This window comes from Panthera leo, chromosome A2, assembly GCF_018350215.1.
Source record: "Panthera leo isolate Ple1 chromosome A2, P.leo_Ple1_pat1.1, whole genome shotgun sequence".
Taxonomy (NCBI): Eukaryota; Metazoa; Chordata; class Mammalia; order Carnivora; family Felidae; genus Panthera; species Panthera leo.
The window spans coordinates 130,281,489-130,300,822 of NC_056680.1; the positions used below are offsets into that span (position 1 = coordinate 130,281,489).

The 19,334-nt window shown below is 34.7% G+C and overlaps 1 protein-coding gene across 1 annotated transcript in view; it reads right to left on the reverse strand.

Moving 5' to 3' along the window:
• Positions 1–19,334, reverse strand: part of BMT2 (base methyltransferase of 25S rRNA 2 homolog) — a 93,689-nt gene that overhangs the window by 30,791 nt on the left and 43,564 nt on the right. The gene's annotated exons all lie outside the window — the stretch shown is intronic.

A 19,334-nucleotide genomic window follows, 5' to 3' on the forward strand; every position in this document is an offset into this window, starting at 1 on the left:
AATTCTACTTAGGGACTAAATAAACCCACCTAAGGGTTAAGTGTGAAATAAACTAAGCCTGGAAAGGTTCATTTCATTTATCAGATGACACACTGAAAGAAAATATTTTGAAGGAGTGGAGTACTTCCTTTCTAGAAAATTCATGGTGATTATGAGCTAAATTTGTAACTCCCATCTAACAAGTATACAGGAATTCTCAGTAGGTTAACCTCGCCTATACTTCCACATTATTCCTTATTCATTTTATTTACCTCAATCATTCTTTCATATTTTAAAAACTATCTGTTGTACATTTTTGTAAGGCACTATCCTTTTTGGATTATGGGCATTCTAGAAATGTTCTGCAAACACAATAGTTAAAACACCAAAAACAGATAAATGACAGATTTGCAGTTTTCTTTTAAATCACTAATTAAAATTTTACCACAAGAGAAACAGACAATTCTTCCATGTTAATAGTATGTACAGCTACCCCTGTTCTAAGAATTACCCTTCATAAATTCTTATGGGATCACTAATCACATGGTCCAAAATAAATCAATCTTTTAAGCACTACTTTTACATAAGGTAATTTTTATTGATAAAGACTAAATACTGATACCACTATTTCTGATACCACTATATCTGAAGCACCAATACTTCCAAATTCAACAACAAGCATTATTACTAGGTTGGCAAATTTTCATAGTATAAATTTATTTGGAGGAAAGCCCCTTTTATTTCCAAGTTAAGTGGTGGTTAATGTGGTGGTTAAATATCTAGAATTTGAAAAATTGGCCTAACCAAAGAAAGAATAAGTCACTTAACAAAAGAAATACTTAAAGAGTATAACAAGATAACAAGATTTGATTTTATTTTTTTCTGTATTTACCAATGGAACTACTCTCCCTCACTGAAGCTGAAGGATCTGGAAATTCCAGTATCTTAGCATCCAAACTATACTTCAGGGTACCTTTTACTCACAGAATATAAAAAATAAAACAGAACAATTTTGCCAGATGATTATGTTCTAATTTTTGATGTGAAAATATGGGGACTGTCAACCTAAAACCTCAAGTTTTAAAATCAGAATAAATTTTGGAAGGCAGTTTAAAAAAGTTTATATTAAACAGCCATAATCATAAATACATTGTGAAGACCATTTAATATTAATTTAAAAGTCATTTAAAATTACTTAAGAGATTGCAAAACTTTCACACACACACAAAAAGCCGAGGACCTTTGGTTTCATTTAAAAAACAGCTTTAAATGTTTACACATCTATAATATGACAAACTTTTAATAAATACCTATTATACCAGTGTGCCTCTGGTTAAGAACATGAGATAACAAGCTGAGTAAGAGCCAAGGAATTCAGTGCAATGAAGAAGACACATGCAAATATATAGCAAAATATAATGCAATGACTGCATTCTAGAGGAGTGTACAAATGTTATAAAAGTAAAAGAACACTGGTGAAAAAGAAGGGGAAACCCTGCTGGGACCTGCAGGATCAACACACTTTTCTCAGGAGAAAATGGGGAGAGAGTAGAGAATAAGTAAAAGGATGGGTGACTGTCATCCTACTCAGAAAGTATGGCAAATACAAAGGTTGTTTGTTTGTTTATTTGTTTGTTTGTTTGTTTGTTTTTTTGAGAGAGAGAGTGCACAAGCAGTGGAGGGGCAGAGCGAGAGAGGGGAACACAGAATCTGAAGCAGGCTCCAGACTCTGAGCGACCAGTGCAGAGCCTGACATGGACCTTGAACCCACGAACTGTAAGATCATGACCTGAGCCAAAGGCAGACACTTAACTGACTGAGCCACCCAAGCACCCCTGGTATGTTTCTAAGTAAGTACAGATTTTCCACAGAATCTCAAGTTCAAAGTGCCTGTAGAAATGTCTTCTTATTTCATCGTATTTAGTTCTCTTTTTAAGTCCACAGTGTTAACTTTTGTTTCTTATGCTTTTAACATTGTTTTAAAACTCACTTTGATTTTTAAAAATAAGCAAACAAAAAAAATAAGCCTCTTATCACATTTCATAGAAAAAGATAAGAAATATCTGAAATGGCTCTTTCCTAGATTTATCCAAGACTTAAAAATTAAATACCACCTCCATGAATAAGCACATATATGTATATGGCAGTATTTTTCAAACTGATATATGTTTTAATATAGCAATCACTGTATTGTTTACCCAAACAGAGAAGTTACTAATAACAGCACATTCCATATTGTGTTGTATAAAAATTAAATGAATTAACTACACATCATAGATGAAGACAAAGACTAAAGAGATAACAGTATCACTAGAGGAACAAATGGTAGACTAGAGGAAACACAAGAAGGAATCAGCAACTTGGAGAAAAGAGTCATGGAAAACAAGCTGTAAAGGACAGAGAAAAAAATAATAAAAAAATGAGAAAGACTCAGGGAACTAAGCAACACCATCAAACATAATAACATTTGCATTACAGGGATCCCAGAAGGAGGAAAAAAAAGAGAAAAGGGGGCAGAAAATTTATCTGAAACACTAGTAACTAAAAACTTCCTGAAACTGGTTAAAGGAAACAGAAATCCAGTCTAGGAGGCACAGAAAGCCCCCAATAAAATCAACTCAGGGAGGTGGTCCATATCAAGACACATGGTAATTAAAATGGGAAAAAGCAGTGATAAAGAGAGAATTTTAAAAGCAGCAAGAGAAAAAAAAAACAAAAACAAACCAAACAGCTACATACAAGGGAAACTGCATAAGGCTGTCAGCTCATTTTTCAGCAGAAACTTTGAAGGCCCGAAGGAGCAATGATATACTCAGAGTGCTGAAAGGAAAAAAAACCTGCAGCCAACAATACTCTAATATTCTATCCAGCAAGACTTTCATTCAGAATGGAAGGAGAGATGGAGTTTCCTAGACAGACAAATATTTAAGGAGTTCATGACCACTACACCAGCCCTACAAGTGTTAAAAAGGACTTTTTGAGTGGAAAGGAAACACTATAAGTAGAAGTAAGAAAAGTTAAGAAGCATGAAAGTAATACAAATAAGTATATTTTTTAAAGTGTTTTTTCTTTTCTTTTTTAATAGTTTTATTTATTTTTGAGAGAGAGCACGAGCGGGGGAGGGGTAGAGAGGGAGACACAGAATCCAAGCAGGCTCCAGGCTCCAAGCTGTCAGCACAGAGCCCAACACAGGGGTCAAACTCGTGAACCGTGAGATGAAGACCTGAGCCAAAGTCAGATGCTTACTGACTGAGCCACAGGCACCCCTAAAGTGTTTTTTCCTTAAGTTTATTTATTGAAAGTGAGTGAACAAACACATGCAAGTGGGGAAGGGCAGAAAGAGAGAGAGACAGAATCATAAGCAGGCTCTGCACTGACAGTGATGTGAGGCTCGAACTCATGAATCATGAGATCATGACCTGAGCAGAGATCAAGAGTCAGACTCTTAACTGACTAAGCCATCCAGGTGCCCCCCCCTCCAATAAGTTATTATTTATAAAAATCAGTCAAGGAATTCACAAAGTAAAAGGATACAAAGTAGGGCACCATATACTTAAAACATATGTGTGAGGGGGTAAGGAATAGGTTCAAATTTAAGTGACCAACAACTTAATATAGACTGCTATATGCAGATATTATATATTAACGTAATGTTAAACACAAATCAAAAACAAGTAATAGACAAGGAAGGAATACAAGTATATCACTAAAGAAAAGCATAAAAAAACAGAAAAGAGCAAGAAGCAGAGAACTACAAAAACAATCATAAAATAGGTAACAAAATGGCGATAAGTACATACCTATCAATAATTACTCTGAATGTAAATGGACTAAATGCTCCAATCAAAAGACAGAGGGTGACAGAATGGATAAAAAAGCAAGACCAATCTATTGCTGCCTATAAGAGACTCACTTCAGACCTTAAGACACATGTAGATGAAAACAAAGGGATGGAAAAGCATTTATCATGCAAATGGAAGTGAAAGAAAGCCAGGGTAGCAATATCTATATTGGACAAAATAGACTTTAAAACAAAGGCTATAACAAGAGATTACAAAAAAAAAAAAAAAAAAAAAAAAGAAGAAGAAGAAAAGACACTATATAAGCAAAGGGAATGATCCAATAAGAAGACATAACAATTGTATATATTTACGCACCCAACATTAAAGCACCCAAATAAATAAAAGCATCTAATAACAAATATAAAGAAAGTAATAAAAAGTAATACAATAATAGTAGGGTACTTTAACACCCCACTTACATCAATGGACAGATCATCCAAACAGAAAATCAACAAGGAAACACTGGCTTTGAATGATACATTGGACTAGAAGGATCTAACAGATATACTCAAAACATTCCATCCTAAAACAGAATACACACTTCAACTGCACATGGAATATTCTCCAGAACAGAGCACACGTTAGGCCACAAAACAAGTCTCAACAAATTCAAAAAGAACTGAAGTCATACCATGTATCTTTTCTGACCACAAGCTGTGAAACTAGATATCACAACAAAAAACTCAAGAAAGAACACAAATAGAGAAGTTAAATACCATGCTACTGAACAATGAATGGATTAACCAAAAATTCAAAGAAGAAATAAAAAAATACACGGATACAAATGAAAATGAAAACACAACACTCCAAAATCTTTGGGATGTAGCAAAAGCTCTCCTGAAAGGGAAATGTATAGCAATACAGGCTTACCTCAAAAAGCAAGAAAAATATCAAATAAACAATCTACCCTTACACCTAAAGGGGCTAGACAAGAACAAAACCCAAAACCAGTGAAAGAAAGGAAATAATAAAGATTAGAGCAGAAATAAATAAAATATGAACAAAAAAAAGAATAGATCAATGAAATCAGGAGCTGGTTCTTTGGAAACATAAACCTCTGGCCAGATTCATTAAAAAAAAAAAAAAAAAAAAAAAAAAAAAAGACTCAAAATCAGAACAAAAAAAGAAGAAAGAACTACTGACATCACAGATATACAAACAATTTTAAGATTATAAAAAATTATATGCCGGGGCGCCTGGGTGGCACAGTCGGTTAAGCCTCCGACTTCAGCCAGGTCACGATCTCGCGGTCCGTGAGTTCGAGCCCCGCGTCAGGCTCTGGGCTGATGGCTCGGAGCCTGGAGCCTATTTCCGATTCTGTGTCTCCCTCTCTCTCTGACCCTCCCCTGTTCATGCTCTGTCTCTCTCTGTCCCAAAAATAAATAAAAAACGTTGAAAAAAAAATTATATGCCAACAAATTGGACAACCTAGAAGAAATGGATCAATTCCTAGAAACGTATAACCTCCTAAAACTGAATCACAAAGAAATAGAAAATTTGAACTGATTATCAATAATAAAATTGAATCAGTAAATCAAAAAACACCCAACAAACTAAAGTCCAGGATCAGATGGCTTCACAGGTGAATTCTATAAAAGAGGAGTTAATACCTATTATTCTTCTCAAACTACTACAAAAAAAATTGAAGAGAAGGAAGCTTCCAAATTCATTCTATGAAGCCATCATTACCCTGATGCCAAAACCAGATAGAGACATTACAAAAAAAGAAAACTATAGGCCAGTATCTCTGATGAACACAGACACAAAAATCCTTGACAAAATATTAACAAAATGAATCCAACAAAACATTAAAAATCATTCACTATGATCAAGTGGGATTTATTCCTGTGATGCAAGAGTGGTTCAATATTCACAAATCAATCAATAAGATATATCACATCAACAAGAGAAGGGTAAAAAACATATGATCATTTCAATAGATACAGAAAAAACATCTGACAAAGTATAATACTGATTCATGATAAAAACCCTGAACAAAGGGAGATTGGAGGCAACATACCTACACATAATAAAGGCCACCTATGAAAAACCCACAGCAAACACCATACTGAATGGTATGTTCACTTTTATTCAACATACTACTGGAAGTTCTAGCCACAACAATCACACAAGAAAAGGGAATAAAAGGCATCCAAATTGATAAGGAAGAAGTAGAACTTTCACTATTTGCAGATGACATACTATATACAAAAAACCATAAAGACTCCACTAAAAAAACTATTAGAACTGATAAATATAAGGTTGCAGGATATAAAGTCAATGTATAGAAATCTGTTGCATTTCTATACACTAATAAAGAAGTAGGAGAAAGAGAAATTAAGAAAACAATCCCACTTATAATTGCACCAAAGATAATACCTAGAGATAAACCTAACCAAGGAGGGGAAAGACCTGTACTATGAAAATTATAAAACATGGATGAAAGAAAATTGAAGATGACTCAAAGGGAATTCCATGCTCATGGATTAGAAGAGCAAATGTTGTTTAGATGTCCAACTATCCAAAGCAATCTACATATTTAATGCAATCTCTATTAAAATACCACAGCATTTTTCACAGAACTAGAACAAAGCACCTTAAAATTAAATGAAACCACAAAGACCACAAATAGCCAAAATAATCTTGAAAAAAACGGGGGCAAAGCTGGAAGTATCACAATTCCAGACTTCACGTTACATTACAAAGTTGACTAATCAAAACTGTATGGTACTGGCACAAGCAGATTAATGGAACAGAACAGAAAATCTACAAACAAGCCCACAATTATATGGTTAATTAATGTTTGACAAAGCAGGAAAGAATATCCCATGGGAAAAAGACAGTCTCTTCAGCAAATGGTGTTGGGAAAACTGGACAGCTACATGCAAAAGAATGAAACCAGATCACTTTCTGGTTTCACCATACACTAGATCTGAAACCATAAAAATCCTAGAAAAGAGCACAGGCAGTAATTTCTCTGACATTAGCCATAACAACTTTTTTCTAGATAGGTCCTCTAAAGCAAGGGAAATAAAAGCAAAAATAAAGTATTAGAACTACATCAAAATAAAAAGCTTCTGCACAGCAAAGGAAACAAACAACAAAGCTAAAAGGCAATCTATGGAATGGGAGAAGATATTTGCAAATGACATATCCAATAAAGGGTTAGTATCCAAAATATATAAAGAATTTATACAACCCAACACCCAAAAATCAAATAGCCCATTTAAAAATGGGCAGAAGACATGAACAAATTTTTCTCCAAAGAAGACAAAGAAGATGGCCAACAGATACATACAAAGATGCTCAACATCACTTATCATCAGGAAAATGCAAATCAAAACTACAATGAGATACTACCTCACACCTGTCAGAATGGCTAAAATAAAAAATACAAATGTATTGTCAACTTAAGTGTTGACAAGGATGTGGAGAAAAAAGAACCCTTGTCACACTGCTGGTAGGAATGCAAACGGAACAGCCACTGTGGAAAAAAAAATAGTAGGGAAGTTCTTTAAAAATTAAAAAGCAGAACTACCATATGATCCAGTAATTCCACTGAATATGAAACACTAATTTGAAAAGACCCCTATTTTTATTGCAGCTTTACAACAGCCAACATATGAAAGCAACCAAAGTGTCCATAATAGATAAATGGATAAAGAAGATGTGGTGTATACATACAATATTTCACAGGCAAAAAACAAAAACAATGAAATCTTGCCATTAGTGACAAGATGCACGGATCTAGAGTATAGTGCTCAACAAAGTAAGTCAGAGAAATACCATATGATTTCACTTCTATGTGGATTTTAAGTAACAAAATGAACAAAGAAAAAAGAAAGCAACACATTCTTTTAACTATACAGAATAAGTTGATGGTTGCCAGCAGGGAGGTGGGTGGGAAGATGAGTGAAATAAGTGAAAGGAATTAAGAGTACACATCATGATGAGCACTGAGTAATGTATCCAAGTGTTGAATTACTACACTATACATCTGAAACTAATATAACACAGTATGTTAACTGTACTTGAGTTAAAAGCAAAAAAAAAAAAAAAAAAAAAAAAAAAAGAAAGAAAAAAGAAAAAAGAAAAAAGAACAGTATCAAAAGTCTGGTATAGTAAAAAAGAATCTGCAAACAGATAACGAACAGACCATGTTTACTCATGTTTAACTAACAAATGACCTTAGAAATTTTAGTTATTATTTTTGCATCTCAGTTTTCTTATGTATAAAATGAAAGGGTTGTAGTAGATGACCTTCAAAGGCCATTCTAAACTTCAGATCAGTTCTTGAGAGAATACAGTACCATTCTCTTGCCTGAATAAAATTGTCTATATCAACCTCCAGCTGGAAGTAATTAAATGAACAAAAATTAAGACTCATTAGAAAAAAAAAATTACTACCTAGTGAATTTTATTTAAGGGCCAAATTTTATAAACATCTATCAGATTATATATCTAATGGCAGCAAAGCTCTAAGGAGCTGCCTTTTCAATATGCCAGATACAGGATATAAACTGGCATAACTATGGCACTGTTAGATCCAAAGATAATAAACCAAAGGCTGTTACTGCGTCAACATGGAGACAGAACAGAAAGGGACTCTCACTTAGGAGGCAAGGGCCTCCATGCTCTCTACCAGTAGTTTCTTATCTTTTTGAGTAATGGATTTGTCTGAGTATCTGATGAAATTCATGGCTCCCCACCCCTCTACAAACAACACACATATGATACTCAAAGCACATTTTGATACAATTCAGTGTAGTTCATAGGCTCCACTTGGATCATCTGAGTTTCCATACACAGGCAGTGATAATGAAGACAAGGGTTTATAGAATCACTACCTTGATCTGGTATAGTTTAGTTGCAAGGAACAGAAAACCATTAAACTAAGTAAAATGCAGATTTACTTTAAATATGAAAAGATATCTTATGGAATTCCATTTTAAGGAGCACAGGTGGTCTTCATGAGAGAGAAAAGTTACCAAACACATACTTTCCTGCCTCCTTTCTTTCCAGAAAGCTGCCTCAGTTGCCTATAAAAAAATTTCTGGACTCCCAACAGCTCAAGTACACAGTCCTATATCCCTGGATCATATTATTAAAGTATAAGTAGTTCTTACTTCTATGTAACAGGTCAAGAGGTTATTAGGAATCAAAGGACTTCTTAAAGGACAACTTATTTTCAACAACTGAAATACTGTTAGACTGGTTTCTATTTTCAGCATATCTATACTACCTCTTTTCATTTACATTCTGTCAGGCAATAAAACACTGATTAGAAAACAAAATCTGGCTAAAAAACTTACCTGTTACACATCCTCTACATCTTAATGCTGCTTTGAAATGTTCATTTACATTCCTCAGTAAATTACCATTTTTTGGTTTCTTTATAAAAATGTATATAGGGAATCTAAAAATGTCATTATTTGAAAACATTTTTAGAACTCAAGAATACATAGTTTAACTTTATTTGATAGTTTTTCCTTCTTTACACAATAGAAAAGTGTTAAGAAAAATCTTAATATACGCAGAATGGTATAGCATGTTCAAATAACTTTCTATTTAAATTACCTGTGTTTTTTATTCAATATGGTCTTTGTTCTCTTTTCCAAAAACAGTTACAGTACAAGATCATATTTCTTTACTCCTTCCCCCTCAAGGCCCACCTTGCTTGGTTAAGTAGTTTAATAAGGAAATACAGGATTTTATTTCCTACATAATTTTCTCTCTGGCATGCTGCCTGTGTCAATAACAGCATCTTAAACTTCTCAAGACATATTAAGAGGGAGATGTAAACTCTTAAGTAAAATTTTTTATTCATTACCTAAGAGAACCTGGCAATATTTACCCAAGTGTGTAGTTTACAACAGTGGTTTTTACAAAGTGCCTTCTACAGAGCTGCAGGTTTTTCTAGAGTCCAATCAAAGGACAACAAAGGCAGACATGGGAGAAACTGGGAGGCTACAACTTTGATAAGACCAAAGTTTCTATGGTTAAAATGGTTGAAGTCAATGATCGAGGCATTATTCACCCTGCTGGTTTGAAGTAGGGGAAGGGGAAAAATAGATTTCTATCTCCTATCTTTTTGAGGGAAAAACACAAGATGAAAATGACTTAGAGTTAATGTATAAATAACTATCATGCCTTGAATTCATGAGTCAAAAATATATGAAGTTTTCTAAAGCCAACTTTTAGAGCTTATAGTTGACAAATAAATACTAAATACCCTGGATCACATGAGAATCATTAATTCCAACTGTCTTTTGTCTCAATCATTTCAAGAAACAGCAGAAAAAGTAGATAAAATAGACAACTTCTGACTCTGATTAGAAAATCATTTATTTAGTGACACATTCTTACCACTTAGTATTAAAAAATGTATTGGAGGGAGATTAAGTGTGGTGAGTAAAAGTTGTTTATGGTCTAAATAATCTGCACTAAATAGATGAAGCTGAGCATTAACAAGGAAAAGAGAAGACAAGTGTCATTGGCTCATGGAGTTAATAATTAAAGGGATGGTTTTTCCCAAAGTATAATTCATGAAATAGTCTTCCACAGTGTGCCTTTGTCAATATGTTAGTGAATGGGGGAAATATATTCTTTTTAGAGTACAGGCATTTAACTGTATAGTAACTCTATAATTAACAAAGTCAATTTAATTTATTTCAATGTTTTCCCAAATTTATTTTGTTGACAAACTCCCTTTTGAATTATGTATTACCTATTTCACAGAACTTCTCTGGGAAACTTTTGAGCCTGGAGACAGGAGTATAGAATTTTCATGGGAATGACATGCAGATCTAGTTTCTAAGCAAAACATCTAAAAAAACCTGAACAGATAACCCAGAAACTCCTTATACAGAGATCAGAGAGGGGTAGAAAGACTGATGTGAAAAGCTCTAAGCCATGGCTTCACAGGAATGTCCAGATTCCTGCTCTTACTGACAACTTTGTGTTGCCATCATGGTGATCATTGTAATCGTGTAACAATGGCCACTACACATCAGTGAAGTTCTTATGAGTAGGTACTTTTACATATAAATGAAAAAAATGATATAAATGAGGGAAATGCTAAAAGTAAACTAAAAGTCAATTAATATTAACCCACACTAGCAATAAAAAAAAAAAAAACATGCACAAACAAATAATACACCTAAAGTTGTAGACTGTGGGGTGCTGGGGTGACGTGGTTGATTGGGCTTCTGACTTGATTTCGGCTCATGTGATGATGTCACAGTTGTGTGACTGAGCCCCATGTTGGGCTCCCCCATGCTGGGCGTGCAGCCTGCTTAATATTCTCTCCCTCTCCCCCACTCTTTCTTTCTAAAAAACAAAGTTGCAGACTGCAAAAATTATAAAAAATATTATTTTGTACTTAATGAGATCAAAATAAAGTTTATATACATGACTGTCACACTAATGACAAAGGAAAATGATAAAATTTCTGAGCTGTGCTGGTCTATATATGGTGTCTTTTGTGATTTAGAGAAAAGGTAACCTTCAAATAAAAAGATATTAAGATAATATATTCACAAATTAAACAACTGAATGCAGTGGCCCAGCCTGACTGCCCAGAGACACTTTCCAGAGCCGGAGAGAAGAAACTAGGCTGAGAAAATATGTGCAAACACCTGCACACACTGCTAGTAACCTATTCTAACCTCTATGGCACCTCTAATGAGATGAGCTGCTCAGTGTCAGAGTGGGAGGTGAGCAAACACTGGGCCTCCAGAGCAAGTGGGAAAGGGAGGTTACCCCTGGGATGCCTGGTATGGATGCCTGATAAAACAGGCAATGCTATCTATAAGTGTGTGGGTACTATAAATTTTAAGGATAATATGACAGAAGGTATCAAGCAAGAATTTGATGAATTATAATACAACTCTTAAAAACAAAGACCATAGCAGATACTATATTTACCCTGCCAGTGAATGTGCGTGTGTGTGTGTATACACACACACACACACACACACACACACACACACACACTTGCGAGCACCAATGTAAAAACATACATGCAAATGAAAGGTAACAGTAATTTTGAGATGGTAAAATCATTAAAGAACTGCAGACTTAAAAATTATTGTAGACATTTAAAACAAAGCCTGAAGTTCCCATTTTTAATTTTTTTTTTTTTTTACATTTACTTATTTTTGAGAGACAGAGCACAAGTGGGGGAAGGGCAGGGGGCGAATGAGACACAGAATAGGAAGCAGGCTCCAGGCTCTGAGCTGTCAGCACAGAGCCCGATGCAGGCCTCAAACTCACAAACAGTGAGATTACGACCTGAGCCGAAGTCAGACGCTTAACTGATTGAGCCACCCAGGCACCCCTGAAGTTCCCATTTTTAAATGTTTAAAACTGTAATACTTCTTACATTATTTATTTGTTTAAAAATCATTTTTCCAGTTATAGCAAAGATAAATTTTTGATGAGATGTTAATAACCATGAATTTCAAATTAATGAGGTTTTATTATATGTTAGGGATTTACTTCTGAAAGCTCATACACTTTAATGAAACATTCATAAGTATTTTCTTTGAGCATTAACAAGTAAGGCTATTTGTAAAGGACATCCATTACAGTGTTCCTAAAACTGGAGAAAATATAAAATCATCTGTCCGTAGAAGAAGCCAGTATAAGAATTTCTATTGATCTGTGATTTTTATTTCTATAATAACAAATTAAACTTTACTGATACATGAACTGGCATGGACACTCTGTGATGATTATTTTTATGTGTTACCTTGACTAGGCCATGGTACCCAGGTATTTGGTTAAACACTAGTCTAGAGATCACTGGAAGTTATTTTTACAGATGGCATTATCATTTAAATTGGCAGACTGAGTAAAGCAAATTACTCTCTATACAGTAAGCTGAAGGCTTTAATAGAAAAAGACCCAGGGGCACCTGGGTGGCTCAGTCGGTTGGGCGTCCTGGGCGTCCAGGTCTAGATTTTTTTGCCTCAGGTCATGATCTACTGGTTGATGAGATCGAGCCCTACATCAGGCTCTATGCTGGCAGTGCGGAGCCTGCTTGGGATTCTCTCCTTCTCTCTCTGCCCACCCCCCCACCCCAGCCTTCCCTGCACACTTACATGCTCTCTGATAGTAAATAAACTTAAAGAAAAAAAAAAAAAAAAGACCAAGGTTACCTGAAGAAGAGGAAATTCTGCCGCTAGATTGCCTGTAGACTCAAGCTGCAACATCACCTCTTACATGGACTATCCTATAGGTTTTGGACTTGCTAGCCCCCACAACCACAGAAGCCAATTCCTTAAATTCTCTCTCTCTATATACACACCCACACACTCTGTTCCTCTGGAAAACTCTAATACACAGCCCCTCAGAGTCTGTGTTTAGTGATCAAGTTTCCTATGGTTGTGTAGGATTGAGGGATGAAAAGGAGTTCCACAACACGGAAGAATTACAGTAGCACATCTCTACTATTTGTTGGCTAGCAGCATACCACAACACACACAGTTTCCTTGCTCCCAGGTAAGTGAATAGACAGACTGAATTACTACTTTTAAACTAAGCCCCATGGAAGAGTGCCTTATTAAAATTCCTGGCAAAGAAACTAAAGATTGAAGATAATGTAAAAATGCAAATACAAGGGAATTACAAAAAAATCCCAACAGGTCTGATATTTGTATCTTAATAAAAATACTTTTTAGCTGTACTAAAGCAAAAAATGACTATATCAGTTCTGGCAAAAAGTTGGAAAAATTCAAAATTATAAAGTTAACTGAAATGCAGATTTATATTAACTAATGACCCTGTTCTAAGTGATTGTGTCTTGAGATATCAGTTAACATCACAGGGAAGCTATTATAATTAAGATATTTTTAAATACTGTTTATTTCAACTATTTCATCTGTTATTATTTATGACAAACAACTTATTGACAGTCTCCACTTCAGTACTTTTTAATGACTCACAACTTTGTGATTCTTTAAGGGCAAGGATCTAGTGCCTGAGTAAGAATGTGTTTTTTATGTAATGGAAATCTTTTGAGAGTTATTATAGATTTATCTATCTTCTTAAAAATGACTTAATGAACACAGTCTTTTCTTGACAATAGGGTCACTCATCATGATTATCAATAATTGTTATAGATGTGTAAGACTGCCCCTACAATAAATATGCCTATGTTTCTGGAATTAGTGATTGTTTTTTACTTGGTCTTTTCTCTCACTATAACATTTTGTTATTATCTGACTCTTCTTCTGTCTTCTTATTTAAGGTCTCTAATCTGTTAAGCTTTAAAAATTCTCCACTTCCTTTTTTGTTTCTTCCTCTTCACTGTTGTGTATGAGGCCCTAGTTATATGGCAATTACTTAAACCGACCTCATCCTTATTCAAGGTGTTTAAATACAAGTTGGCTAAAACTGGATATATTTTCTTATATTAACAAAGGTAAGAAGTCAAGTGGTATAAAGATATTAGATTACTGATGTTTTCTGAAGGTATGAAGCCCTCCCTCCCATCTCCTTTTTAAAAAAATTTTTTTAATGTTTATTCACTTTTGAGAGACAGAACATGAACAGAGGAGGGGCAGAGAGAGAGGTGGGGACACAGAATCCAAAGCAGGCTCCAGGTTCTGAATGCTCAGCACAGAGCCAGACACGGGGCTCGAACCCACAAACCGTGAGATCATGACCTGAGCCGAAGCTGGACGCTCAACTGACTGAGCCACCCAGGTGCCTCCCTTCCACCTCCTTTTTAAAACCTCTGTCTACTTCTAACATCTTAATTGTTTTTCTTCTTGGGATCATCTATAATCTGTTGCATTTATGGCTCCATCCTACTTTAAATACTTTGGGCCAACATTATCTTAATGATACACAGAAGTGAAAAGATATTCTAGGGATAAAAAGAAAACAAAGGAAACAGAATACTGTTAACACCTGAGTAACACAGGTGTTAGGAGTACTAACCCCCCTGGAAGTTGGAAATCCACATATAACTTTGGACTCTCCCTAAACTTAACTACTAATAGCCTACTGTTGACCAGAATCCTTAATTATGAAATCAACAGAAGATTAACACATACTTTGCATATGTATTAGATACTGTATTCTTATAATAAAGTAAGCTATAGAAAATGTAATTAAGGAAAATCATAAAGAAAATACATTTATCATACTGTAAGTATTTATCAAAAGCAAATCTGCATATAAGTGGACCAATGCAGTGCAAACTTACATTGTTCAAGGGTCAACTGTACTATTAATTTTCCATTTCTAACTTCCATTCTCCATTTCAATTAAGTCATTTCTATGTTCTAAAGTCAGAGTTTAATTAATCATTGGATTGGTACTATTGGAGGGTTTGGTTAAAATTAATTCTACAGTCCATTCTAACAGAGAATTCATTCATTGACTGATTTACTAAGCTCTTTATATGTAAGGTTACTGTGCTAGGCCCCAGAATTATAGCAGAGAATGAAAGAGTTGCAATATCTGTGCTCATGAAGTTTGTATACACTAGTACAACCATTTGCAAAAATTACAGCGGTGAGAAAAATTATGATGCCCCTTGGGCCAGTAACTAAGTAAACAATTTAATGCTTTTAGAATTCTCTGACACTTTAAGTTCTCAACCACAGTCCAACCTGGCCTTAGACACAGGTTCTCTTGTGACTTTATGACAGAGTGGATTAATTTACTTGAATTCTGTGAATCCTGTCAAACTAAAGACTTTCCCAGGTTTTCATGTTTGTTTCTACCTTTGAGAATATGTATTCAGATCAACCTAGAGTTAATCTATAATGGTACTGAGATCTTGGGAGAAATAGGCTTTTCCTCTTACCTGGTTCTTATTAAAAAAAAATTTTTTTAATATTTATTTTTGAGAGCGAGAGAGACAGAGTGCAAGTGGGCGAGGGGCAGAGAGCAAGGGAGTCACAATCTGAAGCAGGCTCCAGGCTCTGAGCTGTCAGCACAGAGTCCGAAGTGGGGCTCAAACTCATGGACCATGAGACCATGACCTGAGCCAAAGTCGGACGCTTAACAGTCTGAGCCACCCAGGCGCCCCAAATGGTTCTTAAAGTAAATAAACATTGCCTAGAAACGTTTAGTGACTGAATGAGGTAGAAAATGTAATTTTGAAATACCTGACTACTCTATACTCACATTTATAGCTTAAAAGTTCTGTGCGGTGACCTTTATCACTGCTACTTCAGACAAAAATTAACACATGTAACTATATCTTTCAAGTCTAAAAACTACTTTGGAAAACTGAGGTGGGCAAGAATCCAAGGTTCTTTGATAACTTACATATTTCAAACAGGTTTCCTTCCACCTGAAGTTCACATTTTCTCTCTCAAGTTCTTAAGGCCATGCTCTTAATTTTAAAATATTCTCCAGAAGTAAAGCAATTACCCTCAAATATTCTACATTAGATTATTCAATAGTTTCCACATTTTTTCTTTCATTTATTCAAATATATACTGAGTATTTATGTGCCAGGTATTTCATGGGTGTCAATGACAAACAAGCCAAAGTTATTATCCTTAAATTTACACAGCTGGAATATAATTTTGGTAATAGCTATATAATGAAAATGTTTTACGAATTATTTTCATGTATCTTCCTATAAGTACTGCTGAACTGAAGAATGGGAAACATACCCAATAGAATATATAGTACTACATGAAGAATACCACTTCAACAAGGAAATCATTCAGAATTCTGTGCAACACTGTGGCTAATCGAAAAGAGAAGCCAGCTCTGACCGGCAGATCCACAGGTAGGTAGTCTCCCAAGGCCAAGTGAAGCAGAGAATGGAGAGAGCCAGAGAAGGAAGGGAATGAGCTCAAATGGTCAGCCACCTGTGGCTACAACAGCTGCTGCCTGGTGAAACAGAAGAGGTCAAGAAAGGAATGGGCTGAAACCTAAGAAGAAACAGGCTTTCATACTGATTATAGAATTTCAGCTCTTATTGTATCTCTTTAAATAGCAGCTTCCCCATAAACTTCATGGTAGAAGGTTTAGGAAGCCAAAAGACACTAACCCTATTCTTTCTTCTAGGTCTCAAACAAGAGATCCTGCCCAGACATGAGTACTAGCTATCAGAAGAGTTGTAAAATTCCTTTCTTTGTTTTACAGTTAACAGCAACCTTCAAATTTATCCATACATTTTTTCCCCCTCCAAACCATGGCTTTCAAACAATGTTACAATTATACTTTCTCAAAAGAATGAAATTATAAGTAGGGAGACTGTTAATAACACTAAATGAAGGTATCTAAAATCTGGAATTCATGTTTCCCCCCACATATGCCATTGTCAATTAAATCCAATTTATTGCACGTCCATTATTTTAAACATAGAGGGAAAATTAAAATGCCAGTGATAAGGAACTAAGTTATCAGTCTTAGTACAACTGAGACAAAGATAAAATTCATTAAGCCTGCTTAGTGAATTTTTAACCTCTCAATTTTATATCAACTGGATATATAATTGAGAAGTTAAAATTAAACTGTATACTCAATTTTATAATTATTAAAGAACATGTGTAACATACTAGAAATATATTGTCACTAATTCTGCTTAAAGCATGAGGTATAATTAAGAATTTTCTTTTTTAAGAGAACAGGAATAAAAACCCTCTTCTAACTGTCCAACTCTTACATGATTTCATTTGACTCATTTTTCAGGAATTCTATATGGATTAAAAAGAACTACCTGTATAAAAGAGGTTATAGGTCTATAGGCATAATGCCACTTAGTACACTGGGAGTCTAAGTAAAATTAATCTGTTCCACATATTTTTCCTTGCTACTGTAATGTGATTTCCATGTGTCAAAACTTTTTTTGAATAATACTCCTGGATGGGAAAATGATAAAACATGGCACAATGATTCTCAAAAGCACAAGATCTTTTTTTTCCTGCACTCAGCAAAAAAGAACTGTTTAAATTGAAATGCAAACAAATCCATTAGTTTGACTATTATTAATATTTATAAGCAAAACTTTGAAAATTATGATTTTGCTGTAAGAACACCTTACACTTGCAAACTAATGCATTTACTATTAAGCAACCATGAGTAACAAATACAAACGTATGCAGTTGAAGAATTAAATGTAAACTAAACCACCTAGTACTTTTACATATTTATCGCCTTTAGTATTATGCTATGTTTTTTTAAAAAATCTTACCTTTATTCTTCTATTTTCCATGTTACCTGGCACAAGGAACTAGAAATACAGTAACACTCAGCATATATTTTTTTGAATGACTAGAAATATACCTGCTCAGGTGTTCTGATTGCTGAGGCCACATGATGTGTCACTCCACTGTATTTCTTTCACTTTCACTTATAGATTTTCAGACTGAATGTCTGTGTTCAATTCCAATAGTCTCTCTCTTTTCTGTTTGCTTGTTCTTCTAAGCCATGAAAAAAAATTACCCAATTCTCTCACTTCTTGGGAGAAGTGAAGTCATCAGCTAAGTCATGATGTCCATTTACTTATCTTTTTTGTCTACTCTCTAAATCTATCCCTTTTTACTGTATATATCTAATGAAGCTATGGTTATATGGTGGGCTCTGTGTTTAATAGGTAGGATCATCATATAGTATATAGTCCAAACTTGGACACTTCTGAAATAAAAGGAAGCACTATTAATAAGCATAAACCAGCACTGTACAAGACAAACCAGGGCATAAGGTCACCCTACTGATAGGCAGGGTAACAAAGTAAAATTTATAGTACAAATTAATGGTCAAACATTCCACCAGTTAAACTATGTCTTAACTGACTTTCCCTTTTATTTAAAAGCATTTTTTTAATAATTATTATTTTTTTGTGAGACAGACAGAGTGTGAGCAGGGGAGGGGCACAGACAGAGGGAGACACAGAATTGGAAGCAGACTCCAGGCTCTGAGCTGGGGCGTGAATTCACGATCTGTGAGATAATGATCTGAGCTGAAGTCGGAAGCTCAACTGACTGAGCCACCCAGGCACCCCTGACTTTCTCTTTTAATAACTGAGTATGATTCTTCATTGTCTTGGTTAGATGTATCCATCTATGTTCAGTATACTCTAGCATGAAATGTATCTAGATTTATCTAAAATCTCTGAAAACTGGTATTATATGTATTGCATCCCTACCAAAAATCTGCACAGGACTATCCTTAATCATGACAGTTACTACAGCAATATTTTGACACTTCCATATCAAAATCCTGTGATGAAGAAGGAGTTATATTTATCAAAATGCAAGTGATTTAATTTTTAAAAAAAGGCAAAACATAAATAGTATCACTCTCCAACACCCCATATAAAATTAGTAAATGTTCTCTGAAGTTTAATACCAAGAAACCAAGTTATCCTAATTAACTAGACAGGATGGCAATAACTAAAGGAAAATCTGTTCTCTGAGTAAGATTAGTAATTTTAAGAAATTAAAGGAAAAAATTACGGACCAGAAAGACTTATATACAAATGATGGGAAATAAGAGCAGAGCCTTTAAGAAAAGTATTTCTTTCGGAGAAGTACT